At 37.6% G+C, this 27,902-nt stretch overlaps 1 protein-coding gene across 8 annotated transcripts in view; it reads left to right on the forward strand.

Moving 5' to 3' along the window:
- TENM2 (teneurin transmembrane protein 2) overlaps positions 1–27,902 on the forward strand; it is a 1,285,801-nt gene that overhangs the window by 92,114 nt on the left and 1,165,785 nt on the right. For all 8 annotated transcript variants that reach the window (XM_054556187.2, XM_054556189.2, XM_024247419.3 and 5 more), the window contains exon 2: positions 2,060–2,174. The gene's annotated coding sequence lies outside the window, so the exon portion shown is untranslated. The remainder of the gene's footprint in view (positions 1–2,059; positions 2,175–27,902) is intronic.

A 27,902-nucleotide genomic window follows, 5' to 3' on the forward strand; every position in this document is an offset into this window, starting at 1 on the left:
ATTGGTGGAACTCCTTCAAAATATTCTTGCAATTTTATTTAGTAATAAAATTGTTAAATTGTGGCTCTTAATAGCATTACAAACTAATATTCAAGAGAGATTAAAGGATCAGAACTGCACAAGTGAGTAAACAGACTTGATTGTAAGGACACCTAATTATTCCAAGGTAGGATATAATTAAGTGCTAAAGCTGTGTGATATAAAGACAATAAAGGCTGCAGTGTTTCTAAGGAGGGAATCAAAGAACCATATTCCTTTGCTGGGCTCTGCTTGCCAAGTTGAAGACTTGAAAAGTAAAACAAAAACAAAGCAAGTTTACACAAGGTCTTATAGTTTTGTCTAGTCTTGTCAATTTGTCTCTTAAAGACACATAATCTTGATTAGTCAATCCTATACCTACCATTCTCATATAATCATATACCAAGGTAGCATATTAATAATGAGGAAACTAGCTTAAAAAGGAAAGCAAAAATAGATGGTAATTATCCTTTGTTGTGTGCCAGAAGCATCTTCTGTCCATATTACTCAATTTTGTATAGTAGGCATTGGCTCCCCATTTTACAGATAAGAAGATTGAGGCTCAGAGGATTTCAGGGACATTGAATGAGGTTGTGCTTATTAGTGAAGGAGATATCCAAATCCTAGTGTGCTGTGGTTTTAATTCCATTTTCCCCATTGAATTTTGACAAATCGCCCCCCCGCCCCAACCCCCAACCCCCAACCGTCTGGAAAATCAAGATGCTAGCACTCAATGCTTTTATTCCAGATTGCCAGGTGTCTTTGTGGAGGGCAGAAGGGCTTCTCAGAGTGGTTGGGAAGATGCAGCCATCAGTCTTAAACTGCTGCTTGACCTTGTAAGGAGGGTGTCTAGGAATACAGCATGCAGCTGTGGCTGGACAGGGCCACTCAAGATGGGTTCAGCCAAGCTTGCACTTGCCAGCTCATTAGAAAATCCTACACACTGCCCTGGACAGGCCAGACAAGGCGGGGCTCATTGTGTTGACATGTGGAGGAATACATTTAGCATCCAAGATGAGAATGACTTGAGCAAAACAGAGAAATTAGAGCTAATTGTTTTCAATTATTGTCACTCCCTCTTTATCAAGCCCTCTTTTTTCTTCCACTTTCTCACTGTCCTAGTTTTACTTGCCAGAAGAGGAGGAACTTAATGAGTCACTTAATGATGTCTTGGTGTAGCTTAGTTTGATGTGTTGCCTTTTTTGGCCTTGGTTGATGGGGAGGGCAGGGAATTGCTTTGTACAAAGTCATCAGTCATTAGGAGGTGAGCCCAACACGTCTGTTGATGAAGTAGAGACATGTAGCCTTGGAATGGTGGTAACAACAGTGACAAGGACAGCAGACATGTACTGGAGGAGTATTACGTGCTGGGCACTGTGCCAAGTGCTTTCATGGAATTTTATATTTTATCTTTGCAACAATTTTTATGAAATGGGGGCTATTATATTCCAGTTTTTAGATGATTAAACTTATTTGCTCAGAGCAAGTTCTGTTGGGATCACTGGGACCTTCCTGTTATATGATATACCCCACATGCTATTGACAATGGTATTAGCCAGTAAATATTTAAATTTAAAAGTCAGCAAAATCATGCTTAAGTTGTATGGATGAGCAAACTGTACATTTTAAGATGAAATAAATTATTTGTAAATCTGAAGAGCAAACATAAGGTCTGTATATTGCTAGAAAAATGCATTTGAACTATTCTCTCACTCTAATACCGTGTATTTCTGCATTTGTAGTATAAACTGCATCATCTTTGAAGGATAACAAATAGATATTCTATAATTGTGGTAATGTATCTTAATAGTAATAGTGTGCCATAGTCAAAGTGACTTAACTAATCAATATGTTTTATACCATATTTTACATTCCTCTATTGAAAGATATTCTTTAAGAGATAAGGTGTGCAATTTAGTTCATTTAGCTCCTAATTCCAACTTTCCTACATTTTGAAGATGTATGGTATTTATTTGCATTTCTTGGGGTTTGCTTTATGTGCTCATTTGGGTCTTACCTATTTTCTTTTTCATTTTAACAGTTACATCCAGCTTTTTAATTGCCTAAGCGGTCTGGGGCTTGCTTCGTCATTTGGCTTTGCTGTGGAGCCCTCCTGTAAAGCTAGCTGAATTGTACATCGAAGATCCACCCTTTTGGTGAGTGGAATCATAGCTATAATTTTGTGTTTTGCTCTGCCTCAAGTTGTGTTTGCATTGTTGATCAATGTGCTTTCATACAGGGCACAAAATAGGGCTTTTCCAGCTCTGTGCAGAAAAGGATTTTCTTTTTCTTATGGACAAAAGTAATTTGTACTGCCATTTTCTGTCTTTGAAATTTGCTGTTGTCTCTCCCCCTCCCAACCCAATTGAATGACTTTACAGTTCTTCAGTCGCATATCTGCCTCTTTTCTACCTGGATAGATCCCCCTGTGACTCCCCGCACCTCACCCCACCAAATAATTTGGTCACCACACTTCCCTTATTTGCTATCTTCACATAGAAATAAACTGTGCTGGTTGTGATTAGCTAGGCTACATAGTATCACATCCTAGAGTGCAAAGGCCTTTTGGATGGAAAAACTTGTCCCTCTTGATCTGTTAAATGTTGTTAATCTATACAGGCCATAAGACAGAAAGCAAAGAGAAAATCATTAAGCTTTTCTCATGTTCCCGGTTGAATCGTTTCTGCTTTTATGGTCCCTGAACTGGTGTTATCCATATATTTCGATGTCATCTGGCCCCCTATATCAAATGTTTCTCTCAGGTTCTTTCTTAAGACACCTACAACCATTTTCCTCTGGTCCTTTGTTGTTTAGATCTTGCTTTTATCTTTTTACAGATCAAATTCTGCCAAGATGGCTCATTTTGGGGTGGAACAACTAAAGGGTTCTATAAGGACCATTAATGCACTATGCAATTTTGATTTGAAGTCGGGACATCTGACTTAGCTAGAACATCAGCTACCGCATATTTTTAGTAAATTGAGTATGTATAGAGACTTTATGGTTAAGGATAAGCTGTAAGAGGAGATATTAAAAACTCATAAGTAATTAGACAAACCAGTGGAAAATAGATCTGGATTAAATCCTTTTTCTTCTTTTTTTTTTTTTTATTCTTGATTTCCAGCAGAAGTTTTTCTGCAAAAGTGAGACATTAGTGAAGGCTATGTCTTAGGTGGCCGAGGAAGTAGAAACAGTGTTAAAGACAGGTGAAGACATGAACACTCTCATGATGGAGGTGTTCATAATACAATAATCAGCCTGGTTGAAACAGTCACTTTAGAAAGTACAGAAGGAGCAGATTATGTAATTCCTGAATGGGAATCTCATGAGGCTGTGGTGACAATTAAATGAGATGATGCAATAAAGTACCTAGCCCAGTATTTAGACAAATAGTTAGGGATAAAGGAACATTGACAGCAGTTCTAGCTCCACTTTGCTGGCGAAGAAACTGACGTCCAAGCAACATGTTTTAAATCTACCTGTCTACCACGGCTAGTTTTCCACATTCTTCTTGCTGGCTCCATACGTTTTCATGGGTGTGCGGCCTGAACAGGGAGAATCTTCCATTAGAGTGGTAGCGGTTCTGTTAGGATTGTATTGTGTTTTCCTTCTGATACAGGCATTCAATTTAATAAGCAGTGCTCAGCACACCTTACCCTTCTCCGAAGAATAATTGTTCCCAGTGTCTTGGAGGCCAGCTTCAAATTGGCTGTGCAATGCTGCCTTGGTTAGAAGGCAAGGTGAATAGTTCACAGACCAGGTGCCATTCTTTCCTGGAAGCATCCCCTGGTGCCACTTGCTGTCGTAGAAGCTCGGGTCTGTTTTTGCTGTTGTTCTTGAGGAACTCTAACCAAGTGGTTAGGAAATCCATTATAAATGCAGAGTTGTCAGTTTTGGAAGAAATAGGAGGGCGTATGGTGAAACAGACCCAAGACTCTGGCATATCCTATGCTAACCCATCTGTCCTCTCCCAGCAAGTAACAGACCAGAAAACTGCAGAGTTAGAGAGAGAGAGAGAGAGTTTCATGGGGGAGAACCTGGTAGAATGGAGCCTGCCATGGAGAATGAAGCCTTTGTTGAGGCTTCCTAGAGGGTTTCCCCGTTACACCCAACAACCATCCCCTATTTTTCTCTTTGTTGTTCATCATCCTAACCTCATCATCTAATTTAAACTTCTAACTCAGTTTTCTGGTAAAATGTGACAAGATGGTTTTTTGGTGCAAGGTGATTGGGAAAGTAGGTAGAGGATGGTAAGGAATGGCATGGGGATGTGGGAAGAAAAAGGAAAGGCTACATGGTGCTGGGAACTTCCTTGAGAATAAAAGCAAATCTTAGAATCTCAAGTTTAGAGGATGAAAGCTTGAACAACTTGCTGAAGTTCTCAGGTGTTTTACAGTGACCTGGCTGACAAGCTGGCCTGCACATTCATTCAATTCTTTCATAACGTGTTGCCGTCATGTGATAGGGCAGTATTTTCATAATTCACTATTGCAACCAAACATGTTTCGAATTATGGCTAAATAACAAGCCAGTCATTGATGCAGGGCCTGGCTTGCAGAAAACTACTACGAGCCTTTAGAAGAACTTCCTCGTGCTAACTGCGTGGCATTACATTTCATTGAACCTGTTTTCAAGAAATACCCACCTACTTGCAAAAGGGCCCTGCAAGCCTTCTGCCCTCTGCTGCTCATTTAGAGTGTCATTCTGAGCTCTAGTAGAATAAATGAGAATAGCTTTGCCAGGCAATAAGGGGCTTTATAAACATAAGCCAGTCTTTTCCCAGGTTTTCAGTTCCCAGACCAGCCCTGGCTCTTTCCTTTTCATGTAAGCTTATGCCCGAAGTTTTAAATGCCATTCTCTTTGCTCTTTAAGAGGCAGTATCCTAAGGTATACAGCTTTTCTGGCCAGGGATCTACCTTAAACATAACATACAAAAAATCAACCTTTTGCTTAATGAAGTTGTGTATAGAGTGGTTTTTATTCCATGTTGGATTCAGAGAAAACACTAGATATAAATGTATATCCTTATAGTTCTAGGGCAGCCGTACCTACTTTCAACCAGACTAGGATGAAATGCAAGAAGTGCTTCTTTCATCATCACTAAAAATATGATTTTTGTCTGTTTTTCATTGTTTAAAATATGAAGATAAAAGAGAAAGACAGTAAAAAATCATAGGAAAAAATCCTAATATTTTTAAAGATTGCCTTTGATAAGAGCTAAACAAAGCACATATTTTTCAATATTATTAAAATGAAACCATACTTTAGGGAGAAGTTTGAAGAAAATCAAGAGACCTAAATAGGGAATATGTTTTAGGCAATGCATCCTGCTGTGGCGTGATGTGTGGATTTAACTCCCTATCAGTAGAATACAAGCTGACATTTTCACTTTTCTTCCTGTTTAAATGGTTCATAATAGTCGCTATATATTAAATATATAAGTGGCCAAGTCTCTTTTAAGAAATAAGATTAACACATTTTTCTGTAATATAAAATCCATTTCCATATAAATACTTAAATTATTAGCACCCCCCTGTTGAAACTATTACACTGAGCTCTTTTTTCCTTTTCATTTTCTGTCAGCATAGAAACACCCTTTAATACTCAACAGCTAACCTTTAAGATGAGTGCATTTTAAGCTGTTTGTTCTTCTTCTTCTTCTTTTTTTTTTTTTGACAGAATTTCGCTCTCTGTTGCACAGGCTGGAGTGCAGTGGTGCGATCTAGGCTCACTGCCACCTTCATTTCCCAGGTTCAAGTGATTCTCCTGCCTCAGCTTCCCAAGGCATGCACCACCATACCCAGCCAATTTTTGTATTTTTAGTAAAGACAGAGTTTCACTATGTTGGCCAGGCTGGTCTTGAACTCCTGACCTCAAGTGATCTACCCTCCTCGGCCTCCCAAAGTGCTGGGATTACAACCATGAGCCACTGTGCCTGGCCTGAACTGTTTTTTAAACTACACTATATGCAAGTCATGCAATACTACATATTTCACAAAATATTTTGTTGGAAATGTAAAGAATAAAATAGAACTTAGTGTAACTAGAACTAATATAGGATGCCTGTGGTGTTTAAACGTAACAATTATCGTGGGAAAATGGAGAAAGGAACAGCTATTAAATATATATCATATACCATTTTTAAACTTTGTTTTCTTTTTAGCATAAATTATGTTATTTAACCAACAAAAGTAAAGTCTTCTTTAATCCTGAAAACTGAGGTCCCAATAGGTTACATATCTTGCTCAAGTTTGTACAACTAGGAGGGAGGAAAAACATATTTTGTCATTTATCTGGTAGTCCAGATCCTAATCCACTGTTTGCACTTTTTGGACAAAGAAATTATGAGATTATTCTAGAAAAAGACATACATTATCATAAAGAATATGATCGGATAAGCCATGATTTAGTAAATTAATTGTGTATTTTTAAATCATGCCTTGTTTGTTTAAATTCCCATTGTCACTTATGCTGAAGTGAGAATAGTGTGCTCATTTATGTTTGTCAACTACCATTGGATTGTAGATTTTGGTTTACAAACCTTTTAGTGTATGAATCCATAAGGTATTTGTAACATGAACTAAGAAAAGTAATTATAAAACATTAGTGAAAATTTTAGGTAGCTCATTTGGAAAACTGAGAGGGAATCTCTTTGAATGGCTCACTTTACTAGTATAAAACAGTTATAAAAAAGGCAAAGTAGTCCAGAGGTGTTTGTTGTATCATGGAACTGTGCAAACTAAGAGGAGCAAATAGAACAGAGTTTGGGCAAAATCAAGCATTTTAACTAGGTGTTGAGAAAATATAAGAAAAATAAATTATACATCTGTTGTGACTAGAACACTAAAAGATAAATATATTATTAGATGTTAATTTAATATAAATTAAATATACTTATATATAATATAAACTATAAGTAAGTCAAAGGATTATAGTTAAGGTCGAGTGGGTATGTTTGTGTGTGTACATGCATACCATACTCAGGTCAATAGAACATGGGTTACAAAAGTGGGAACGTTGGGCCGGGTGCAGTGGCTCACGCCTGTAATCCCAGCACTTTGGGAGGCTAAGATGGGTAGATCACCTGAGGTTGGGAGTTCGAGACCAGCCTGACCAACTTGGAGAAACCCTGTCTCTACTAAAAATACAAAATTAGCCAGGTGTGGTGGCACATGCCTGTAATCCCAGCTACTTGGGAGGCTGAAGGAGGAGAATCTCTTGAACCCAGGAAGTGGAGGTTGCGGTGAGCAGAGATCTCGCCATTGCACTCTAGCAAGAGCAAAACTCTGTCTCAAAAAACAACAACAACAACAACAACAAAAAAGCCATGTTAATAAGGAGTATGGGTATAATATTACAATCATATAGAGAAAGTAAATAAATACCGTTAATTCTTGTTATTCCCAACAGTAATGTTCCTTAAAGTCTCTGTGAACACAGAATTAGCGAATACGGAACTATTGCTCCTCTGGGAAATAGAGTTAGGAAATGGCAAGTCTCTGGTCACAACATTTTCATCAGCAAACCAACAGATCAATACATAACCTTGCTTTTTGTGTGCTTCTGTTTAAAGACATCTTATTGAATATAAACTATTGATTTCTTAACATTGCAGTCATGGTCAATACACTATAACTCTTGCCTGAGTAAAGCTTCTCCAACACAGCCTTTTTGTGCTTAGGATCTCTAGACAGCACTGCAGCACCATGCTTGGGGGCCATGTTAGACAGTGATGTTACAAACGCACAAAATATGAAAAATGTGGGCCTACCTAGAGAGGGAAAAAGACACTTGTTTGCAGTGTGAGAGCTGAAACAACAAGGCAGAGGGTCACCTTGTTACACCTCAGCTGGAGCATGCATGCTGGATTATTCAAATATTTTGGCCCTCTGCACATGTCCATGAATGACCAAGAAAGTGCTATTAGTGTTCATTTTGGGGTTTCAAATAAATTTTAGTCCGTGGGCAAATTCACAAATATGGAATCCACAAATAGAATGCCTCTCTGTCTTTGTCTTTGTCTCTCTGTCTCCCTCTCTTTCTCTCTCTATGTATGTATATACATATATATATACACACACACACACACATATTATATATATATTATATATAATATAATATATATATATATTTGAGACAGAGTTTTGCTCTTGTTGCCCAGGCTGGAGTGCAATGGCGTGATCTCGGCTCACTGCAACCTCCGCCTCCCAGGTTCAAGCGATTCTCCTGTCTCAGCCTCCTGAGTAGCTGGGATTGTCGGCATGCGCCACCATGCCTGGCTAATTTTGTATTTTTAGTAGAGACAGGGTTTCTCCATATTGGTCAGGCTGGTCTTGAACTCCCGACCTTAGGTGATCCACCCACCTCGGCTTCCCAAAGTGTTGGGATTACAAGTGTGAGCCACCACACCCGGCCTAATATATATTATATTACTATATTTTATATATATACATAATAATATTAAGACAATTCACATAGGTATATAAAATGCCTTAACATAATTTTTGAAGTGGGTTTATAAAGTTGATCTTCGAACTTCTTGCTAAACAACGCCCAAATTGAAATATGCTCCTTTGATATATCTATGTTGCCTAAATTGAAAAGAAAATGCCATAGCTACTTCGAGGAAACAAAGATTTCTCTAATGCTTAGGTCTGATAGAAATTTCTCACATGAGCCTTCACATGAAAAGGTATTGTAATACAACCAGTATCATCTGTAAACTAAATCCAGCAGTGGGCCTTCTACAACTATGTCTTAAAGTATGTTCCTGATGACAGTGTAACGAACATAGTTACATGTGGATTAAACTGAAGTTCAGACAGACAGCTTTTCATTTGTCCTGCATGATCCAAGGTTAAAACTTGAAATAAGTAAATGTTGCGTATCTTCCTGGTTACCTTCCACAAATGCAGCATCTTTCATTTGTAAATAATTTTTATAAGTTGAATAGAAGATAATTGGGATGGGTGTCTAAAATATTGGTCTTCTCTTTAGATGATTAAGTAACATGTTTTTAATAATTCATAAATGATAAGATATTGGTATTGGTCTTCTAGGCAAATTATCAAAGATGTTTTTTCTATTATCCTTTGTGTTGGTGATGGTGCGGTGTGGAGAATTACTAATCACTCTCTATGGGAACAAGAAGTGCTGAGGATCTAAAAAGGCTTACAACTTTTGAACCTGTTATTATACATTCAACATTTTTTGCTAAGAGAAGAATCAACACGGATAGAAAGATATATTTAAAAGATGTTACTGAATGAATGATTTGAAATAGGAACAATTTCTTCTAATCCTTCACCTTGGCATTGTGTGGTTGCCATGTGTGCACACTTACCCCACCTCTCTGTGGTCTTGCTTCTCACAGCTGCTCCTGTGATTCTCATGGGAAGCCTTTGCTCGGGATGCTAAAATAAATAAACAAATGAATGCATAGATAAGTAAATAAATATATAAAATAAAATAGAAGCAATTTGAAAACAACCTAGAACTCTACAAATAAGGGCTTGATTAAATAATGACATCCAAATGTCGAAGTGCTATATAGTCCTGAAAAATGTATCTTCTCAAAGAATATGTAAGAATATAAAATTACCTTTCTATGTTGTTTTTAAAAGGATGTGTAGCCCGATGCCAGTATAGTTATATTAAAAACGTACCAAAAGAACACTTTTTATAAAAGGGCAAAAAGGACATACCAGAAAATGTTAATAGTGGTTATTTCTGGGAAGAGAGGTAATGGAGCATTTGTATTTTCCTATGCTACTTTTTTAGTATATTTTTCAGACTTTCTACCATAATTTTATGTTACTGATCACATATTAGCATATGACACATTCTAATCGAATTGAGAAGTTTATCTTAGATGTTAAGCCATTCTACTCCTGCCAACAATGTAGATATATTATTTTTATGAGAAAGAATTAATATCTTCAAGCAGAAGATGGTGCTGTTTATATCAAGTATTCTGGACAGCCAACATAAAGGGGAAAACATATCTTTAGAAAACAAAAGATTATATTTTTTCACTTTCACTTGGTATTTATGATCATAAATACCAATTGTGTGATCATAAATCAAGGTATTTATGATCCAAGGTATTGCTTCCTGGGTATTGCTGACATAACCTTTCTCATTTCATACCATTATTAACTTAAAAATTAATCTACTAAATGTTCTTTTTGTGCCTTTTAGGAGAATATAGTGAGTTAAATAATATACATGGTTTTTAAAAGTTTCTAAGCCTTTTTTTGCTTTTTAAAAGTTTCAATTACATTGGAAGAACTACTTGGTTCTTTAAAAAATAAATAATATGAAATTCAGAGGAAAGAGTTATTGTAGTTATTATTGCAGGCAGAAAGCGAAGGAGAAAGCATCTGAAAGAAAGAATGAATGGTGCAGAATGAGCTGTAAATAGGGATTTGCTAAGCACACTGCAGAATAATAAGGCCTGCTTATTGTGGGCCTATTACATGCCAGCTACTGAGTTAGACGTTCACTGCAGCCACTTCAAAACATTGACCAGGACGTTATACAGGAATTGATATGATCTCACTTCAGAGATGATATTAGACAGCCTCCCAACCTTACACGGCTAGTGAATGGCAGCAGAGAGATTCAAAGACCACTCTTCTGTTCTTTTTCCTACTTACCGAGTCCTCATCCAAGGCATAGAATGTTTATTTCTTGCCTCTTGTCGTTTCAGTTTCTTCTGCAAAATTGTGTTAAAGTGACTCGCCCAGGGTTGCAAAATAAACGGTCAAGCTGGGAACAAGGTCTGTTTGACTTAGAGCCTGGGTTTAATCTGTGACTGCTGTTAAACTCAACAGCTCTATGAGTGTAAAAGTGCTTTCCTCATAGTGTGTTAGGAGAATCAATTAGTATTATGTGTGAAAGTGCTTATAACAAGGCTGGGCATAAAGTGAGCATTCTATTATCATGTTTTGCTCTTCTTCTTATTACTACTATTATTACTACAGCATCATTACCAGAAAAGCAAAATGCATATCAGTAGTGGTATGGGAGGACATTTAAATGATTAACAGAATAGTGAGTTTTTTTATTTTGTATTTCATTGTATTTATTTATTTATTTATTTATTTTTTATTTATTTTGAGATGGAGTCTCACTCTGTCACCCAGGTTGGAGTGCAGTGGTATGATCCCGATTATTGCAACCTCTGCCTCCCGGATTCAAGCAATTCTCCTGCCTCGGCCTCCCAAGTGGCTGGGCATACAGGCGCCTGCCACCAGGCCCAGCTAATTTTTTTGGCATTTTTAGTAGAGACGGGGTTTCACCATGTTAGCCAGGCTGGTCTCAAACTCCTGACCTCAGGTGATCTGCCCGCCTTGGCCTCCCAAATTGCTGGGATCAGGCATGAGCCGCCGCACACAGCCGAAGTGAGATATTCTGTTTTCAAATTTCTTTTCACACAGTTATTACTTCAAGAAGAGTATCTTAGTTTGCAACTACTACGACTCTAATAACTCTCTTAAACTTGCTAATACCTCTATTTTAGGAAAAAAGTAGTAGGTTCACATACAGGACTTTTATTAGCCAATAGTTTCTAGTTTGAAATTAGGAGCTTTTTAAAAATTAATTTATTTTAACAATTACTTTCTATTTACAATAAATAATACTGTTATTAAAATGTTTACATCTTTTATAATTGACTTTTAAAATAATGTTTTAAAAAATAATTTTAAAAAATGTATCAAGATCAACACAAATAATAAGGAATAATGCCAGTAGTAATTGTTGGTGGCCATTGGGAAGGCAATGCTGTAAATACGGTTGGGAAATATTGCAGTATATGAAATTGGCAAAAAAAAAAAGCGAACTCTAGGGAGCAACCACTGTGACCCAAAAGAAAGATTTACATAAATAATTAGTGGGAGATAAGGTTGGTAAAACTCTCTTTTTTTCTCCTTTCACCAGAAAGCGATGCAAATGTGTGAGACTCAAGCAGCACTGGTCCTTTGATGCTTCTCGGGGAAAACTCTCCCCTAAACCACAACACTCAGACAAGGGTTATGTGTGGCCACTTCTTCTGTGATTTAAATTCAAGGAAGAAATCTTTTTGGACTAGCCAATTTTATTCAGGTTTCTCACCTTATGAATCTGTGCTCTGGGAAGACAACCACCGTATCTGGCTTCCTTATTACTAAATCTCCACTGCTTCACCAACTGCTTGGGACAAAATAGGTGGTCAATAAATAGTTTTTCTGGATGAATGAGTAAATTCTGTCCACAAAGGGTCCTTCACTAAGCTCGTTTTAGATTTGTGTGATTACATCTAAGAACTTGGATGGGAAAAGGGAATTAATTCCAAATTTAATAGATGTATGACCTTAAACGAGGCCAGCAGTGTCATTGTAGGAGTGCTTGGGAGACCTGCCACTGTTAAGTGAAATGCCGGTAGCACAAATTGAGATGTTAAATTGATTCAAGAGGCCCGATGCGCACATGGATATCACTCCTGGGAAGACCATTAGGGGCTTCAGGAGAGGAAATGTTACTGCCCACCAAGTTTCCTTGAAGGAACAAATCAGTTTGACTCATCAGCAGTCTTTATGGATTGCCAGCTGTGGGGCATTCCAGAGCAAAAAGATTATGCCTCTGCATAGTGACACTGCTATTTTAACAGGAAACAGAGCAGAATGATTCATGAGACAAATAATTCTGTTCTAGACTGTGTGTGTGCATACACGTGTGTTCAAAGTTAAGGATGTCAAGGTAAATATTTCAGAAAAGTTACCTGAGGGTGCTACTCTAGCCCCCTAGAGCCTCCTTGTTACATAAATCACGTACTGAAGGTCATCAATTTAGATTTGAATGTGTGAAATTAGCCATTTATAAGGTAGTTCTGCTGTTGGTGTGTTTCCCAATTCAGATATAAGAAATGGTAGTGACATTTATTTTTTGTTATAGATAGTTTGTAACCAGAGATGCCACATCACACTTTCTCGAGTTCCTTGCACAGTGATAAGATGAATTTATCAAACAAAACCTCTCTGCCTTTGCTGAAAAATATTTTGAATGTGTATTTGTGTATCCAAGATTTTGGCTTTGAAGACCTATAAGCTCAGTGTTTTGGGATTACTTTGAAAAGCCATTTTAGTTATATATATATATGTACAAATCAGATTGACAATTTTCCCAAAATTTAGATATATTTTAGACTAAGTGTTGAAATTCAGTAACAGCAACAACAGCAGCAACCATAACAACAATAATGATACATTCTGGAACTTAATAATAGCAAGCACATGGAGACCACGTGATATCCTGGGCCAACTCCGTTAAGGATTAAACATACATTATCTCATTTAATTCCCACAACACTCCATGGTACACTATGTCATCACTTTGGCACTCCCTTAAACTTCTGTTACTCAGCCAGCCTCACCTGACTTTTTTCTCAGCTTCTATCTTCTGCATAAGCAGAATGCAACAGTGAAATAGCAATATTTTCCAGCACAACTCAAGGTGGCATGATGTTTATTATAAAGCAGGAAGATCTAAATTTGTTTAGTCCATTGGCATTATGTCAGTATCGAAGCCCTAACTGATATAATGCATGACAACTTTCTGAATAAGTGACACCCACTCAATGAATGTCTTGACCAGATACTCCAGGGAAAAAAATACTACGATACATACATTTTTGTTAAATAAGGCTGTTATTCATGTTACCTATGATGCCTTTAACATTAGGGCCCTAGTACATAATTTTCCCAATTCAAATATGGTAGAATTATTTATTATCAAATTTGCAATTCCAGATCTCCAAATTACTCTTTTGCATCCTTGAAGGCTACCTGAAGTAATAAAGAAATTCCTCTGCCTTTGAGTGACTCCAAGAGACAATGTAAAGGCAAGACACAGCAGCTTCATGAAAGCTCAACATAAATTTGAATATGCTCTAAAGAGGGGGCAGTTGTCACCATGGTGATTTTATTCTTTCCTAGATTGAGCTCAAAATGAAAGGGGAGGAGTTTTTAAAGCAAAGATGCTGAAATAGGTGAATCAAAAATCTGGATGAAATTTCCAGTTGTTATTCAAAATACAGTCCTTCGTTTGATGTTTGGAGCCTATATTTGGGATCAGATACTCAAGATAATGATTGTTAGGTAGCCTGAGAGAGTGTACTTCTATTGTTAGAATATTTATAGGTAATTGGAAAGCTATCTAATTATTATTAATATTCTACTAAAAATGATTACACTGGCCTTTCCTCTACTAACATTATTGAGTGTTTACTATTCACTAGGCAATATGTAACGTTCTTTGCATGCATTATTTTATTTAATACTTACAAAAATCTATGAGATAGATGTTATGGCTATTCCCATTTTAAAGATGAAGAAACTAAGGTTTATGTATTCATAGCAAGCATTTTTATAAGGATACATCACTGCAAAAGAAGTCTGATTCAAAAGCTCCTGTCTTTATGAAGTTGTGTTTTACTGGTTTGTCTAGATCACACAGCTCCTAAGTGGCAGATATAGGATGCAAACCCAGGCTGAAATTATTAAACTCTATAATAAATAATGTTCAATGCCTATGTCAATAATCTATGATTTTAGATGCCTTATTTAAGATTGGACATACCTACAGGTCAAAGTTTTAAGCAGTACAGGTAGGAAGGCTGCTGATGTGAGCCTGGAGTGCTCACAGTGATCACTACTCTTGTGTTGATCACTATGAGAATTTCAGGAATATGCTACCAAGGATATAACTTCTTTCCAATCACATGTTACCTAGGAGAAGTCTCACTAGACCTCTGACAATTCCTGTCACCCACAACTGAAGGATGATTCTATTCCAGTTGGGAAGGGCCTTCTCATAAACTGAGAATACGAAGCAGAGATTTATCAAAACCAACCCTGGCTGCCGTTACAGTGACAGATGTCACAGCTAGACCACCCTCAAACAATCCTGGAATGACTCTTCGGAATTCTGCACATGCCAACAGCCATTTTCAAACACCACAATTTTTTGCTTATGTTCTCTCTCTCGCTTTCTATGTGACCTTCATCAGCAAGTCCTTTCCACGGCACCTCTGGTTTCTGACTTTCAAAATTGGAAAGAACAATTTTTGCCTCTTAGAGAAGTCACTGGGATTCTGGGACATGCTATCTTGGTGAAAGTTAAGCAGCATTTGGGAGTCTTGACCCTCTTCCTCATGGCCCAGAGGTCCTAGTGTTTTTCAATTCTGAAACAGAGGTCAAAACCACCTTTGTATCTTCGCAAATACTCAGGAGAATGCCTAGCTAATAGCTCCATTTCCCCTGAGGAAATGCATAGGAGCCAGCTGCTAAGTGCTGGAGTTTTCATGCACCTGTTTGTTTATTTTTTTAAATGTAATTGGGAATATGCCTGGAAGCATGTGTCTATTTCTCCAGTGCACTCTAAGCAGATTTAGGCATACAGAAGACAATCACAGCCTTGTATTGTGCATCTATTGCATCTGTAGTTCTCCAGTTGGTGTTCTGCAAAGATAAAACGATCAGAAAGTGCCCAGAATGCAAATTTTAATGGGGAGATGAGACACTAAAAAATAACCAGGAACATTAATTATAAAAACCAACATAGTAATCATAATCCCTTATCAGGGACTATAAAGCTTTTTATCAGAGTTTTTCAATGTTGGCTGTGTTTTAGTATCATCTAGGAAACTCTAACACACACACACACACACACACACACACACACAGTACCTGGGCTCTACCTTCAATGATTGTGATTTAACTGATCTGGGGTGGGGTCCATATATCCATATTTTACAAAAGCTATTCAAGATGATATGGTGCAACCAGACCTAGGAGCCACCTCAATGCCTACATTTTGCCCTCCTTTCTGTGCACCTGCCCCCATGCCCAGATGCTGTGGTCAACTGCTTTGCCTTCTGTTCGAGCATACAAAGCTCATGCCTCTTTTAGAGTCTTTGTTCTATTTTGTCCCTTCTATAAAAATTTTCTCTACATAGATCTTTGCATGGCCTTTCCTTCTGTGCCATTTAGCGCTCAACGCACATCACCTGTTTGCAATCTACATGAGCAGAACTTTCTAGAGTTGTGCAGTGCACAAGATGGGTGGCCATAAACTGTAGCTCTGCCTTCCCTGACACTTGGCAGTCTTTCTGGTTACTCTTAAATCAACTCGTTCTATTATTTCCTCTCCAAGTTTTGAACTGAAACCAATTTGTTTATCAGATTTTTTTTAACCTCCTACAATTAAAATTCAGGGGCCAAGAGAGCAGGAACTTCCTCTGACTTGTTCAGTCCTATATTTCTAATACATAGAATAGTACCTTGCATACAATAAGTGCTCAGTTAATATTCGTTAAATGAACGTTCTGTGCGTGATTCACGAAGCTTAGAATCTCTGACCTAATGCAGTAATATAAAGTAGTGGGAGTTCATGAGGATATCTTAATAGCAGAGACACGATTCTGAGTAGATTTCAAATAAAGAAAGCATATTGGGAGAGTGTTCTTTGTAGGTGGAGCAATATCTCTTTTTTTTTTTTTTTTTTTTTTTGAGACAGAGTCTTGCTCTGTTGCCCAGGCTGGAGTGCAGTGGCACAATTTTGGCTCACTGCAACCTCCGCCTCCTGGGTTCCAGCAGTTCTCCTGCCTCAGCCTTCTAAGCAGCTGGGACTGCAGGCGTGCGCTACCACGCCTGGCTAATTTTTGTATTTTTAGTAGAGACAAGATTTCACCATATTGGCCAAGCTGGTCTCAAACTCTTGATTTCGTGATCCACCTGCCTCGGCCTCCCAAAGTGCTGGGATTACAGGCGGGAACCACGGCACCCAGCCATGGAGCAATATCTCTTAAGAGCTGGAGCAAGTCATGCTCAGAGTGGAACAAGCTAGTTAGCTTGGCTGGGATGACCAAGCTGTAATTATTAAAATTAATTCAATCTCATTAGATAATAAAGTCATCCAAAGTGAAAATAGTCCTGTATTTGGAAATAAATCACAATTGGGTCTAAAGCAAATGTCCCTAAGTAATATGATGATACCTGACATGGAGAACATACAATGTCTCCAATTCTCACTAAAAGTTAGAAGGTGTTCAGGTGCGGTGACTCATGCCTGTAATCCCAGCACTGTGGGAGGCTGAGGCTGGTGGATCACCTGAGGTCAGGAGTTCGAGACTAGTCTGGCCAACATGGCAAAACCTGGTCTCTACTAAAAGTACAAAAATTAGAGGTGCATGGTTATGGGCACTTGTAATCCCAGCTACTCAAGAGGCTGAGGCAGGAGAATTGCTTGAACCCGGGAGGCAGAGGTTGCAGTGAGCAGAGATCGGGCCACTGCACTCCAGCCTGGGTGATAAGAGCGAGATTCCATCTTTTTTTTTTAAAAAAAAAAAAAGAAAAGAAAAAAAACACTTAGAAAGCTATTTATTTGTTAATTAATATGCACAGAAAACTGAAAAGTAGCTAATACCAATAATGATACTAACTACTGCCGTTTATTTAGTGTTTCCTTCTTTGATGGCATTGCATAATAATATTCAGCCCATCATTTTAACCCTCACAGAAAACTTAAGAGGTGATTAATATTCACAGTTTACCATCAATACAAGTGAGCCTTGGAAAAGTCAAGCAGTTGACTGAAGTCCCACCTCAAGTAAGTGGCTGAAATGAGATGTGAGCCCAGAATGAGGAACTCCAAAGTTTCTGCATTCATCCAAAATACTGTACCACTTTATTTAGACCCAGTTTTGTTTAGTGAGACCTGATGATCACATGTCTTCCATAATAATTGCATCTCATGAAATTAAGATTTTAATAAAACAAATGGAAAGTCTTCAAATAAAAATTTCTTGTAAACTTTTTCAGTCCAGCATTTGGAGCTAAGAATATGCTTTTGCAAAGAAGAATGTTATAAATAGTGCTCAGGTTCTCAGGCCAGAGAAGCCAAAAATTGTAATTATATTTCTGAACACTTTCTTAAATAAGAAGGGGAAGTAACTTTTATTTTGCATGTTTTTTGCATGATATGGGTTATTTTTCATTATTGTGATAGCATATAACACTTAAAAATAAGAGAGACAAAATAGTTTGCTACATTTTAACATGCTGTACTAATATTTAAGCAAAATAGGCAAAACAAATGCCTATTCAATTTTTGGTTTATACTTAAATTGAATGCTGATGCTTGGTAATGGTTTAATTAAAACAGGGTGAGAAAGACATTTGGGAGATTTTGTATAGATTCCAAAAGAGATTAGGGGCTCTTTCAAAGAATTTACATGGATTGTAATTGTTTTTTATTTTATGTGATTTCATTTAAAACTGGATTTTTTTTTCTTTTTGTGCAACAGTATCATTTCTCTTAAAACATACCAAATTTAGGAGTGGGATTGTGGCAGATATTGAACAGGATGTGTATGCTGAAGATATACCAAAACACAAGTGCATTACATATATTATCAAGCATCAGGAATTAAAGACAGAGGAGAACGGATGAGCAAGAGAGATTTTAAGGAAGAAATATCACTTGGCTCAGGCCCAGTTGACAAGCAGTTCTTGGCCTGGACCACTTTACTTGTTTTTCAGAGTCTAGACATCTGGACAAAGGGGCTGTAGGTTAGATAGGAGCTAAGCGAGGAGAGGGTATCAGTTCTAAGGACCCACCAGGCAAGGCTGATCTGCAAGGCCTGGGTGTTCCTAGCTCAGGGGAGGAGCTACTTTCTCTTCACTTATAGAGGATTGACAGAAGATAGAAAAAGCTAATTCCTGTTGAATTCAGGTACCAGTACAAAGAAGGTACCAGTTTCAGATAAACAGCCTCAATTGATATTGAGTGCACAGGTGGGCCTATTTTTCTTTTCTTTTTTTAAAATAATTTATTACTGTAAGAGAAGAATGGTAATAAACCATTCTAGTGTATTTTCTTTAAAAATTGGAGCTACTGCTGGTTTGTTTTTAAAACAAATAGTTAATTCAAAACCAACAGAATTCTTTTTTTAAAAAAAAGATGGTAGTTGCTTATTTACTTCACTGCAAAGGTTTTTTTTTTTTTTTTTTAAATTCAGTCTCCCTAGCAACAGAGACATCTGTCTCTATTCTCTTAGTCATTAAAGCCAAAGAAAGTAGCTGCTTCAAAAATAATAAAGGCAATTTCTATGAATTGGGTAACTGTTAATTGTTGCCAAGAAATCTTAGTGAGAAAATGAGGCATACAGCAATTGACAAAGATCTTTTCATTGATGTATGAGCTTCCAGCTAGCCCATGGTGGTTAACTAATATATACAGTACCATCGATGAGGTATTGTGTGATTCACTATGTAACACAAATAGAGAAGTGATCTTTACTCCTTCTAATTTCTTTCAGAAGTATGCCTTGCTGTGATTTTTTCTGATTGCTTAGTAACTAATCATACCTCGGGATTCCAGGGAATATATTTGCCCACTACATTTCATGAAAGGAGAAAGGTTTGAAGCATTCACAAGGGAGATCAATGCAACAAATAGTAGAGTAGTTGGTGGTGGTGTTAAAACACAATATACTTCTTATTTGTGTTGTAGATTCTGTAAAGCCATTTGAGTGAAAATACTTAAAATTGCACTAGATTCTAAAATGTATATTGGCATTTGTGCTAAAACTGTTTGCCGGCCCCTTTATAATGAAACCCCAATCACCCTCTGCAATAGCTTCACTAGTAAACACAAAACAGTTTTTCAATGCTTTCTGCTTTCCCAGCAGCCAAGGAAGCAAATTATATTAAGTCAGTATTTTTTATTATTGGCCCTATGTTTGGCACATGCCTGGCTGTATGTGAAACTACTGTTAAATGGGAAATAACAGAAGGAGAAACCAAGCATATAGAAGCTGTTTTTTTGTGAATTTTTTTTTAAATAAGAAAATACAGCTCTGATAACCAGATGTGGAATAGCTTATTGCAATATTGTCCTTATAAGCCTATTTTCGTTTCCTGGGGGCTGGGGGAACTTTTACAAATGCGAAGTGTCAAAAATGCTGATTCTAATTTCAAAATTAGGATATTTACAAAATTTACATATGTATGGATAACTGTCATTGAAAATACAATGGATACTAAAGCCGTATCAATTTGAGCAGAGATTTGAACAAGAATTTTGCTTTTATTGTAGCATGTTGTGATATACTTATAGTACAGATAAGAAATAAGGGAACTAAAACATGTTTTTAACTTCACAATGGCATTTGTTTCATGTCAAATTGTAGGCATATATATAGTCCAGTACATTATACAAGTCATTAAGGTATTGCTGGTAAAGAGTTGGAGAAGTACTTAGAATAAAAATGCAAGCATAGTTAAGCAAATCCTTTTAGTTTAGGGATATTTTTATAATTTGTGCAGTATTTTTCTTTAAAAATCCTCTAAATACAGATATTTCTAGTAAATGCTTATGAATATAAATGAATAAAAGACATTATCTTTAAAAAATTACAGTTTTCATCTGCATAATTTCACACTGTTAAGGTGACAAACTGTTAATTTCCTTTCAAGATGCTTCTAATATAATGAAAGTAGAAAGAATTTCATCTAACAACCAAGTAGAAATAGACACTGAATAGCTGTTGGTGACTTTTTATCAAAAGTTTAAAAAATGCAGTGTAAAGAAAATCTTGGCACTTGACGTGGCATTTATGACATACTCTGAGGTTCTCAAAGTTACAGTACTGGCTTTGTTGATCACATTTTACCATATTGTCTATCGGCATGTCACTTAACAGCAGGTTCTGGTGGTGGGCTTGCAATGAGTGTCTGCCTCAGACAGAGGCCATATACAGGATGCATCTTTCTCTAAATGAGAGGTTGGGAAACTACAGCCTATAGGCCAGATTTGTCCTGCCCCCTGTTTTTGTGTGGTCCACGAGCTAAGGATTGTTTTTATTATTGGTATGTGGTTGAAAAAAATCTAAAGAAGAAAAATATTTAGTGACGTGAAAACTATATAAAATTAAAATGTAACTGTCCATAAATGAGGTTTTATGGAAACACAGCGCACCCGTTGCTTTACAAATGGCCCATGACTGCTTTTAAGGCTACATCGGCAGAGTTGAGTGATTGTAGAGATAGACTGGGCCACAAAGCCTACAATATCACTTTAATTATTAATTGAAAATTAATTGCAATCTGGTCCTTTCTAGGAAAGCTATCTGACACCAGCTCTAGATTTAGGTTATAGAGTCAGCATGAATTAAAAGAAAATACAACTGATATTACAGATTATAATAGCTAATGTGTGCAGGTAACATTTAATGAAAACCATTCTGGGCCAGAGATTATGCTACATGTTTTATGTGGATCATCTCCCTCAATTTTCACCCTGTGATGCAGGTACTCTTATTATCCCCATTTAATAGATACGGCAACAAACCTAGAGAAAAGACTTGTCCAAAGCCCCACAAATAAGATATGGTGAAGCCAGGATTTAGAACTATGTTTGTTTGAGGGCAAAATCCATGCTTTTGACAACTGCACTATAGTCACTCCTGTAATTATGAGCCTTTACAGATCAATAAGAAAAAGGCCAAAAGTTCTCTAGAAAAATGAACAAAAGAAATAAGCAGACCTTTCCCCAGTAAGAGATACAAATATCTTCTTTCCCACAGAGCCTTTAATTCGAGGGTAAAGATGACAGGAATTGCTAAACCCCTTTTGGTTTTCTGACTTGGAAACTTAGATTTGAATTTCTTTTACCCTCAAACCATGGTTAATATTCCATGACTTTATCGGGGTCTCCAGAGTTTCTGAAACACAACCATCAAATCGCTGCCCTGGTGTTTCCACTGGCTAGACTTAATCATGTCAGCTAGAAAATATGGGAGAATCCTAAATTGCACTAGTGGATTCTCTACAAAAGAGGATGCATTTGGGGGAGGAAAAAAAAAGTTGCTATGACAAGAAAAAAGAATGCTCCAGTCAGTTCTGGGGCAGAATTCTGTAGTGTTGGGAAATATCACTGCTCCCAGATTCATTTTTATGAACCAGGATTCCATGGATACAAGAGTTCATGGAGAAGTTCTGAAGATTTTAGGTCCCTTCTTCTCCTTCACATATCCATTTTCTTGGTCCTGTGTTTTGTGCCAGGTTGTCTTTGTATGAGCCAGGATTCTAATTTGTAAGCAACCTAAGCAGAAAAGGAACTTACTGGAAGAGTGTCAGGTAGCTTCTAGAATTATTAGGCAGCCAGGAAAACAAGGTTAATAAAGGAGACAAGAAGAGAAGGAAATTTGGCAACAAAAGTCATAGCCTAAGCCCTGCCATAGGTTTGGGCTAGTCAGGACAGCATATGTCACTAGTTTTAAGGTTTCCAAATGTTGTTATCTACATCGGTTTTGAACTCTCTGTCCACCTTTCTGTCATGTATAAACAGTCACAGTCTTGGATGAGAATAGCCAACTGCACAAGTCTTGGACTTTGTACCTTATCTTACCAGCCAGTGTAGAAAGGAAGCTGTGTGGACTCCTTAGGCTTCCAGAACAGAAGGCAGAGAATTTGGGTAAGTAGAAAAAATGCAAGTGAGTTAATTACTATATTCTGTGAGGTTCTGGAGTGAAAAGATGATTTTCATAGTCCTTGGCCTTAGGATAGACTAACCCATAGCCATCAAAATGCTATAGTATCTCTCATCAGTGGTTCTTGAGCACACATCAAAAAGATGGCTAACTGACCCAGTGGATGATGGGAAATGCCCTCTGCCGTCTTTCTAGGAGTAGGGAATGGCGATGTCTCAGCTAAGTTTTAACAGACAATAAGAATAAACAGGTAGCAGGGAAGATAATGAATTTCATTAGCCATGGGCACATGCCTAGTAATTACAAAAATAAAAATGCTGCTAATTTGATGGCATATTTAAAGTTTTAAAAATCATCCCATGTGGAGACTTTTATTTGTATTTCTTGAGCTATAATTGACATATAATAGCTACACATATTTAAAGTGTACAGTTTGGTAAGTTTTGCACGTGTATACTCTCATGAAACCATCATCATAATAAATTCCATCACCTCAAAATTGCCTGTGCCCCCCACTGTAATCCATCCTTTCCTCCACCCCTATCCCCGGAAAACCATTGTTCTGCTTCTTGTTACTGGATATAAATTTGGGCTTTCTAGAATTGTATTTGAATGTAGTCATTCAATATATTTTTGGGATAATATGTGAGAAGATTCACCCATGTTGTTGAGTGAATCCATTGTTTATATCTTTTTATTTCTCTTTACAATTCTTACAGAAGAAAAAGCAGGCAGCTAGGTCTCACTTCTTGATGTCTAAATGTATTGCTAATTTTTTCAATATATGCTTATATAGTCCACTGAGAGTGAAACACAAAAGTCCTCTAAATTGATCATGTTGAAATGGTTTAAGTCTTGCGCTACTTCTCACTGTGGCGAAGACCCGGGTGAGTCCACTGCAGGTTGATTTTCTTATCCCTTTGAGTCAAGAGTCAACTCTAATGTAAGGCTGGGAAAGTCTTTGCAACTCTCAGATCCTGTGATTTAAAATTTGGTAAGTTAATGGATTTCTCAGGGGCAAGTGAATTTCTCTGCGAAATGAATTTTTCTTGAAATTTACTGGTGAGGGTATTTTAGATTTAAATTTAAACATATTTATAAATTCAATAAACATTGTATGGGCTTCTATTGTGTACCAGGCCCTGAGTTGGGTAGCTGAGATACAGAAATGATGAAGACATGGTCCCTACCTTTGAGGGATTTCTAGTACAACAGGGGTGTATGGTTAGAAAAGTACATTATGTACTCTAATTCACAGAACTGTTTATAGAGCACTTATTGTATACTAGGTCCTGAGCTGGACCCTGTGGAAATGGCCACCTCCCTCCAATCACAGAGCTTACTTTTTAGTGGAAGGGACTGACTGAGGAGGATGACCGTAGATGTTATGATGGAAATGAACAGGGTGTTCAGATAGTAATTTAGAGAGGCCATTTTGTAGAAAGAATCATGACCCGCTTTGCAGAGGAGCAAGGGTGTTGGGACAAGAGTATTCTAGGAAGTGCAGAGAATTGCAAGAACAAAGACTGACATGGGGCAGGGCTGGCCTGGGCAGTGGAAAATAAAGAAGGGGGATTGGGCTGGGAAGAGTGACCAAGTGAAGAGGACCTTGAGGTGACAGTGGAAAGGTAGGGGCACGGGGGCAGGAGAATCTTGTAAGTCTTGGCCCAGCCATAATAGAAAGTTAGTGTTTTTTGTTTTATTATGTATACCAGGGAACCCTTGGAGTGATTGAAAGGACAGAGTATCTGAGTTTTTATTTTCTATGTTTTAATTTTATTTTTTAAATGAGGTCACATTAACATAAAAAAATTAATAAATAAAACGCCTACAATAAAATCCATAGATCTTAAGTGTTCAGTTTGAGTTTTGACAATTGTATATACCTAGGAAACCACTACTCAAAACAAGATACAGAGCATTTCAACTCAAAGAAAGCCTTTTTTTTTTTTTTTTTTTTTTTTGAGACGAAGTTTCGCTCTTGTTGTCCAGGCTGGAGTGCAATGGCGTGATCTCGGCTCACTGCAACCTCTGCCTCCTGGGTTCAAGCAATTCTCCTGCCTCAGCCTCCCAAGTAGCTGGGATTACAGGCACCCGCCACCATGCCTGGTTAATTTTTGTATATTTAAGTGGAGATGGGGTTTCACCAAGTTGACCACGCTGGTCTTGAACTTCTGACCTCAGGTGATCCACCTGCCTTGGCCTCCCAAAGTACTGGGATTACAGGCATGAGCCACCACGCCTGGCAAAGAAAGTTTTATCTTGCCCTTGTTGTGTTTGTGTGTTTCATTTTATTTAATGGGAAAATAGTAATTATATATATGTATATTTCTGGGGTACAATGTGATGTTTTGATACATGTATACATTATGGAATAAAATAAAATCAAGCTGATACTACATCTATCACCTCACATACTTACCTCTCCTTGTTTGTGGTGCAAACATTTAAAATCTACTCTTAGCAATTTTGAAATGCCCTTTTCTGATTTACGTTTTAAATTACCCCTGTTGAAAATTTGTAAAGGATTCATCTCCATATTGCTGTCTAACTTAAATTTTCATTTACTTCTCTCTGACCGTAACACATTTTTAGAGTCACTACACCCTTTTACTATGGCCCCGATGAGTCCCTTACCACACACCTCCTGATCTGATGACTCTCTTTCCAGGCTTTCTTAAGTACTTTATTTTCCAAGTCACTTCCTTCTGATATTTCAATCTCTCCTCTCTTCTGCCTGGCCAAACTCTAAACATCTGACCAGCCTCATTTCAAATCCTACCTTTTCATAAAGCCTGACGCTTATAATTAAGCCATTCCAGACTGGTCTGTGTTCTCTGAATTCCAGCAGCATTTCTCAGTTGTTCCTCTATTGAGTTTTTATGTATACAGTCTTGGGAAGGAGTGAAGAGAATTATACAGCTGTAATGAGAACTGATATACTGAGTGATGTGGAGAAAATAGTAATGATACTAACAGATAGAGGAGAGGCAGGTACGTTCTATCTCAATGTAGCCTTGTCATTTTTAAAGGAAAGTCTCATGCAACATGTGTAGACCCGGCCTAAACGCATTTCGGTCTTGGTTTGGTTAAACTGCTGAAATTGTTTGGTTTTTCTCTTTATCTTGCACTGTGAGTCATGTTTGTCCGTGATCTAGTCAGCCAGTCATGAAGGCTTACACACTCCAGAGAATGCTGGATGCCTTTCTGCCGGGTTCAGACTTCACTGTCTGCTGCCTTGTCATCCATCTAAATGCTAACTATTGTCTTTTCTTTCCCCGCCCGAAAGAGTCAAACGCTCAAGGCGTTGGCTTGTCAGTGGTGGGTGTTTGCCGGCGCTAGTCTTGTGGCCTATTGAGATAATGGATCGGCAGGATTTGCTTATTTTAAAGACGATTTGATCGAGTGCATTCTGTGTGGGTTGATGTGTTAAAAATTCAGGATGTTATTTACAAAGAACTGCACAGAAACCAAGGGCAAATGGGGCCTTGGCCAAGATTTTCTTCCTTATTGATGCTGCCATCACCAATATTTAATTGGCATCAAGGTAAATATTCAAAGCTTAATGTAGCATGCTGTTAATGGATAATGAAGGTGTGTGGTCCTTACTGCCTCACTTTGCACCTGGAATGTAATTACCAGCATAGGGATAGTCAGAGATGGAAGCAATGCATCATCTCCGGGCCCTCGCCTGCAGGTAGGGTGCACAAAAAAAACGGTAGTTGTTATGATCCATTTTGTGTATTTTGATGCATTAGTTAAAATCGGATGTTTGCATTTCTATGTACGCTAACATCCAACATCAATGAAGAAGACAGTGCTTTTTGGCAGCAAGACAATGATGGCAAAGGTTTATATATGTACTCCAAAGTAGAGAAAAATTTATTTCTTTAATGCAAGTCCTGTCTTTGGCATTTCATGGAGGAAGACAGGCCCTTTCTAAAAGTCCCTTTTTCGTGGTATGTGTTTTTATTTTTCATGTTTCTCAAGTAAAAAACAGAAAAGAGCCTAGCACATGATAAGTCATCGATAAACATAGACCTCGACTACTTCTCTTTCCTTATTGTTCTGGGTGACTCCTTTTTTGCTTTGTGCAAGCCATTGCTAACTTTCACTGGTGTTGTGGTTACAGTGACAATATTAGAATGATGTTACTTACCATGAAAATGATACATTATTTTTTCCTCCCATTTTTTTCTCAGAGTTTATGTTTTTTCAGTCATGGATTTCTATACCAAGCAATTGAATTAAGCTGAAATATGCTACCTTTATGTGGTCACCATTTGGGAATTGTATGCAAAGTTATCTTATGCTGTTATTTTTGCTCCAGTGCATTATTTTAAAAGCACTTAGCAAGAATCATGATAAATAACATGTGTGTATAGCTGTATTTGATCCGATGGACTGAGCCCTAAGACATTTAAGTGCACATCACATGAATGACCTGTTAACAGGAGAATGGTTATAATCATATAATCACCCATTTCTTCGTTTCTTGTTTCTAATTGGATTTTTCTGCTTACATATTCATAATAGAAGAAAGCTGCTTTTGAGTGGTCAGCAAGTCTGAGACCTGTTTTAAGCTTCACAGATACAACAAACCTTGAAGCTTGGGATCCACCGTTGCAGATTTGGGTCCTACACCCTGACGGTGTGTTGGCTGACTTCTGCTTCTGATGCTTCCCCATTCTTGCCCTCATCTCTTGCAGAGCTTGTCATTCCTGTTGTTTCTGCCTGTTTTCTTATTAAAGAAGAGATTAGCAGCTGTTAAATCCATATTAGAACCCAACTGAGACTTTATTTGAGATGAAACATAAAACTTGAAAACATACTGAGAAAAAGGAAGCCCCTTAAGGAGGGAATGGTCAAGTGTTTTGTCTAAAAAGAGCAGTTTCTAAGACTCAGTTCCCATGACTGGGGAGGTTATTCAATCAATAGACAGAAACCAAAATGATGCACATTGTTCGCAAACAACGCCAAGCATGACACTTTCCATTCTGTATCAACCGCATGCATCAACTAGTGATGTTTCCCTAACCTAGTCTCTTTGCATTAGCATTGCCTGAAGTACTTGCTACAGTGCAGATTTCTAGGCCCACACCAACCTGAGGAATCAGCAGCTCTGCAGCCAGAGCCATGGAATCTGTATTGTAACAAGTACCTCAGTTGGTACTTTAGATTTTTCAGAAAAATTTCTGTGTGGGAAATATCATTGCCACAAAATATGTAGTTTTTTAAATATTTTTTTCATCTGAGATGTTAACAGTGAGGGATATGAAGCCTGACCAACTAGCCTTGTATATCCAGCTCTACCGCTTACTAGCTGTGTAACCCTCGCCAAGTTATGTAG

This window comes from Pongo abelii, chromosome 4 (genome assembly GCF_028885655.2).
Source record: "Pongo abelii isolate AG06213 chromosome 4, NHGRI_mPonAbe1-v2.0_pri, whole genome shotgun sequence".
Lineage (NCBI taxonomy): Eukaryota > Metazoa > Chordata > Mammalia > Primates > Hominidae > Pongo > Pongo abelii.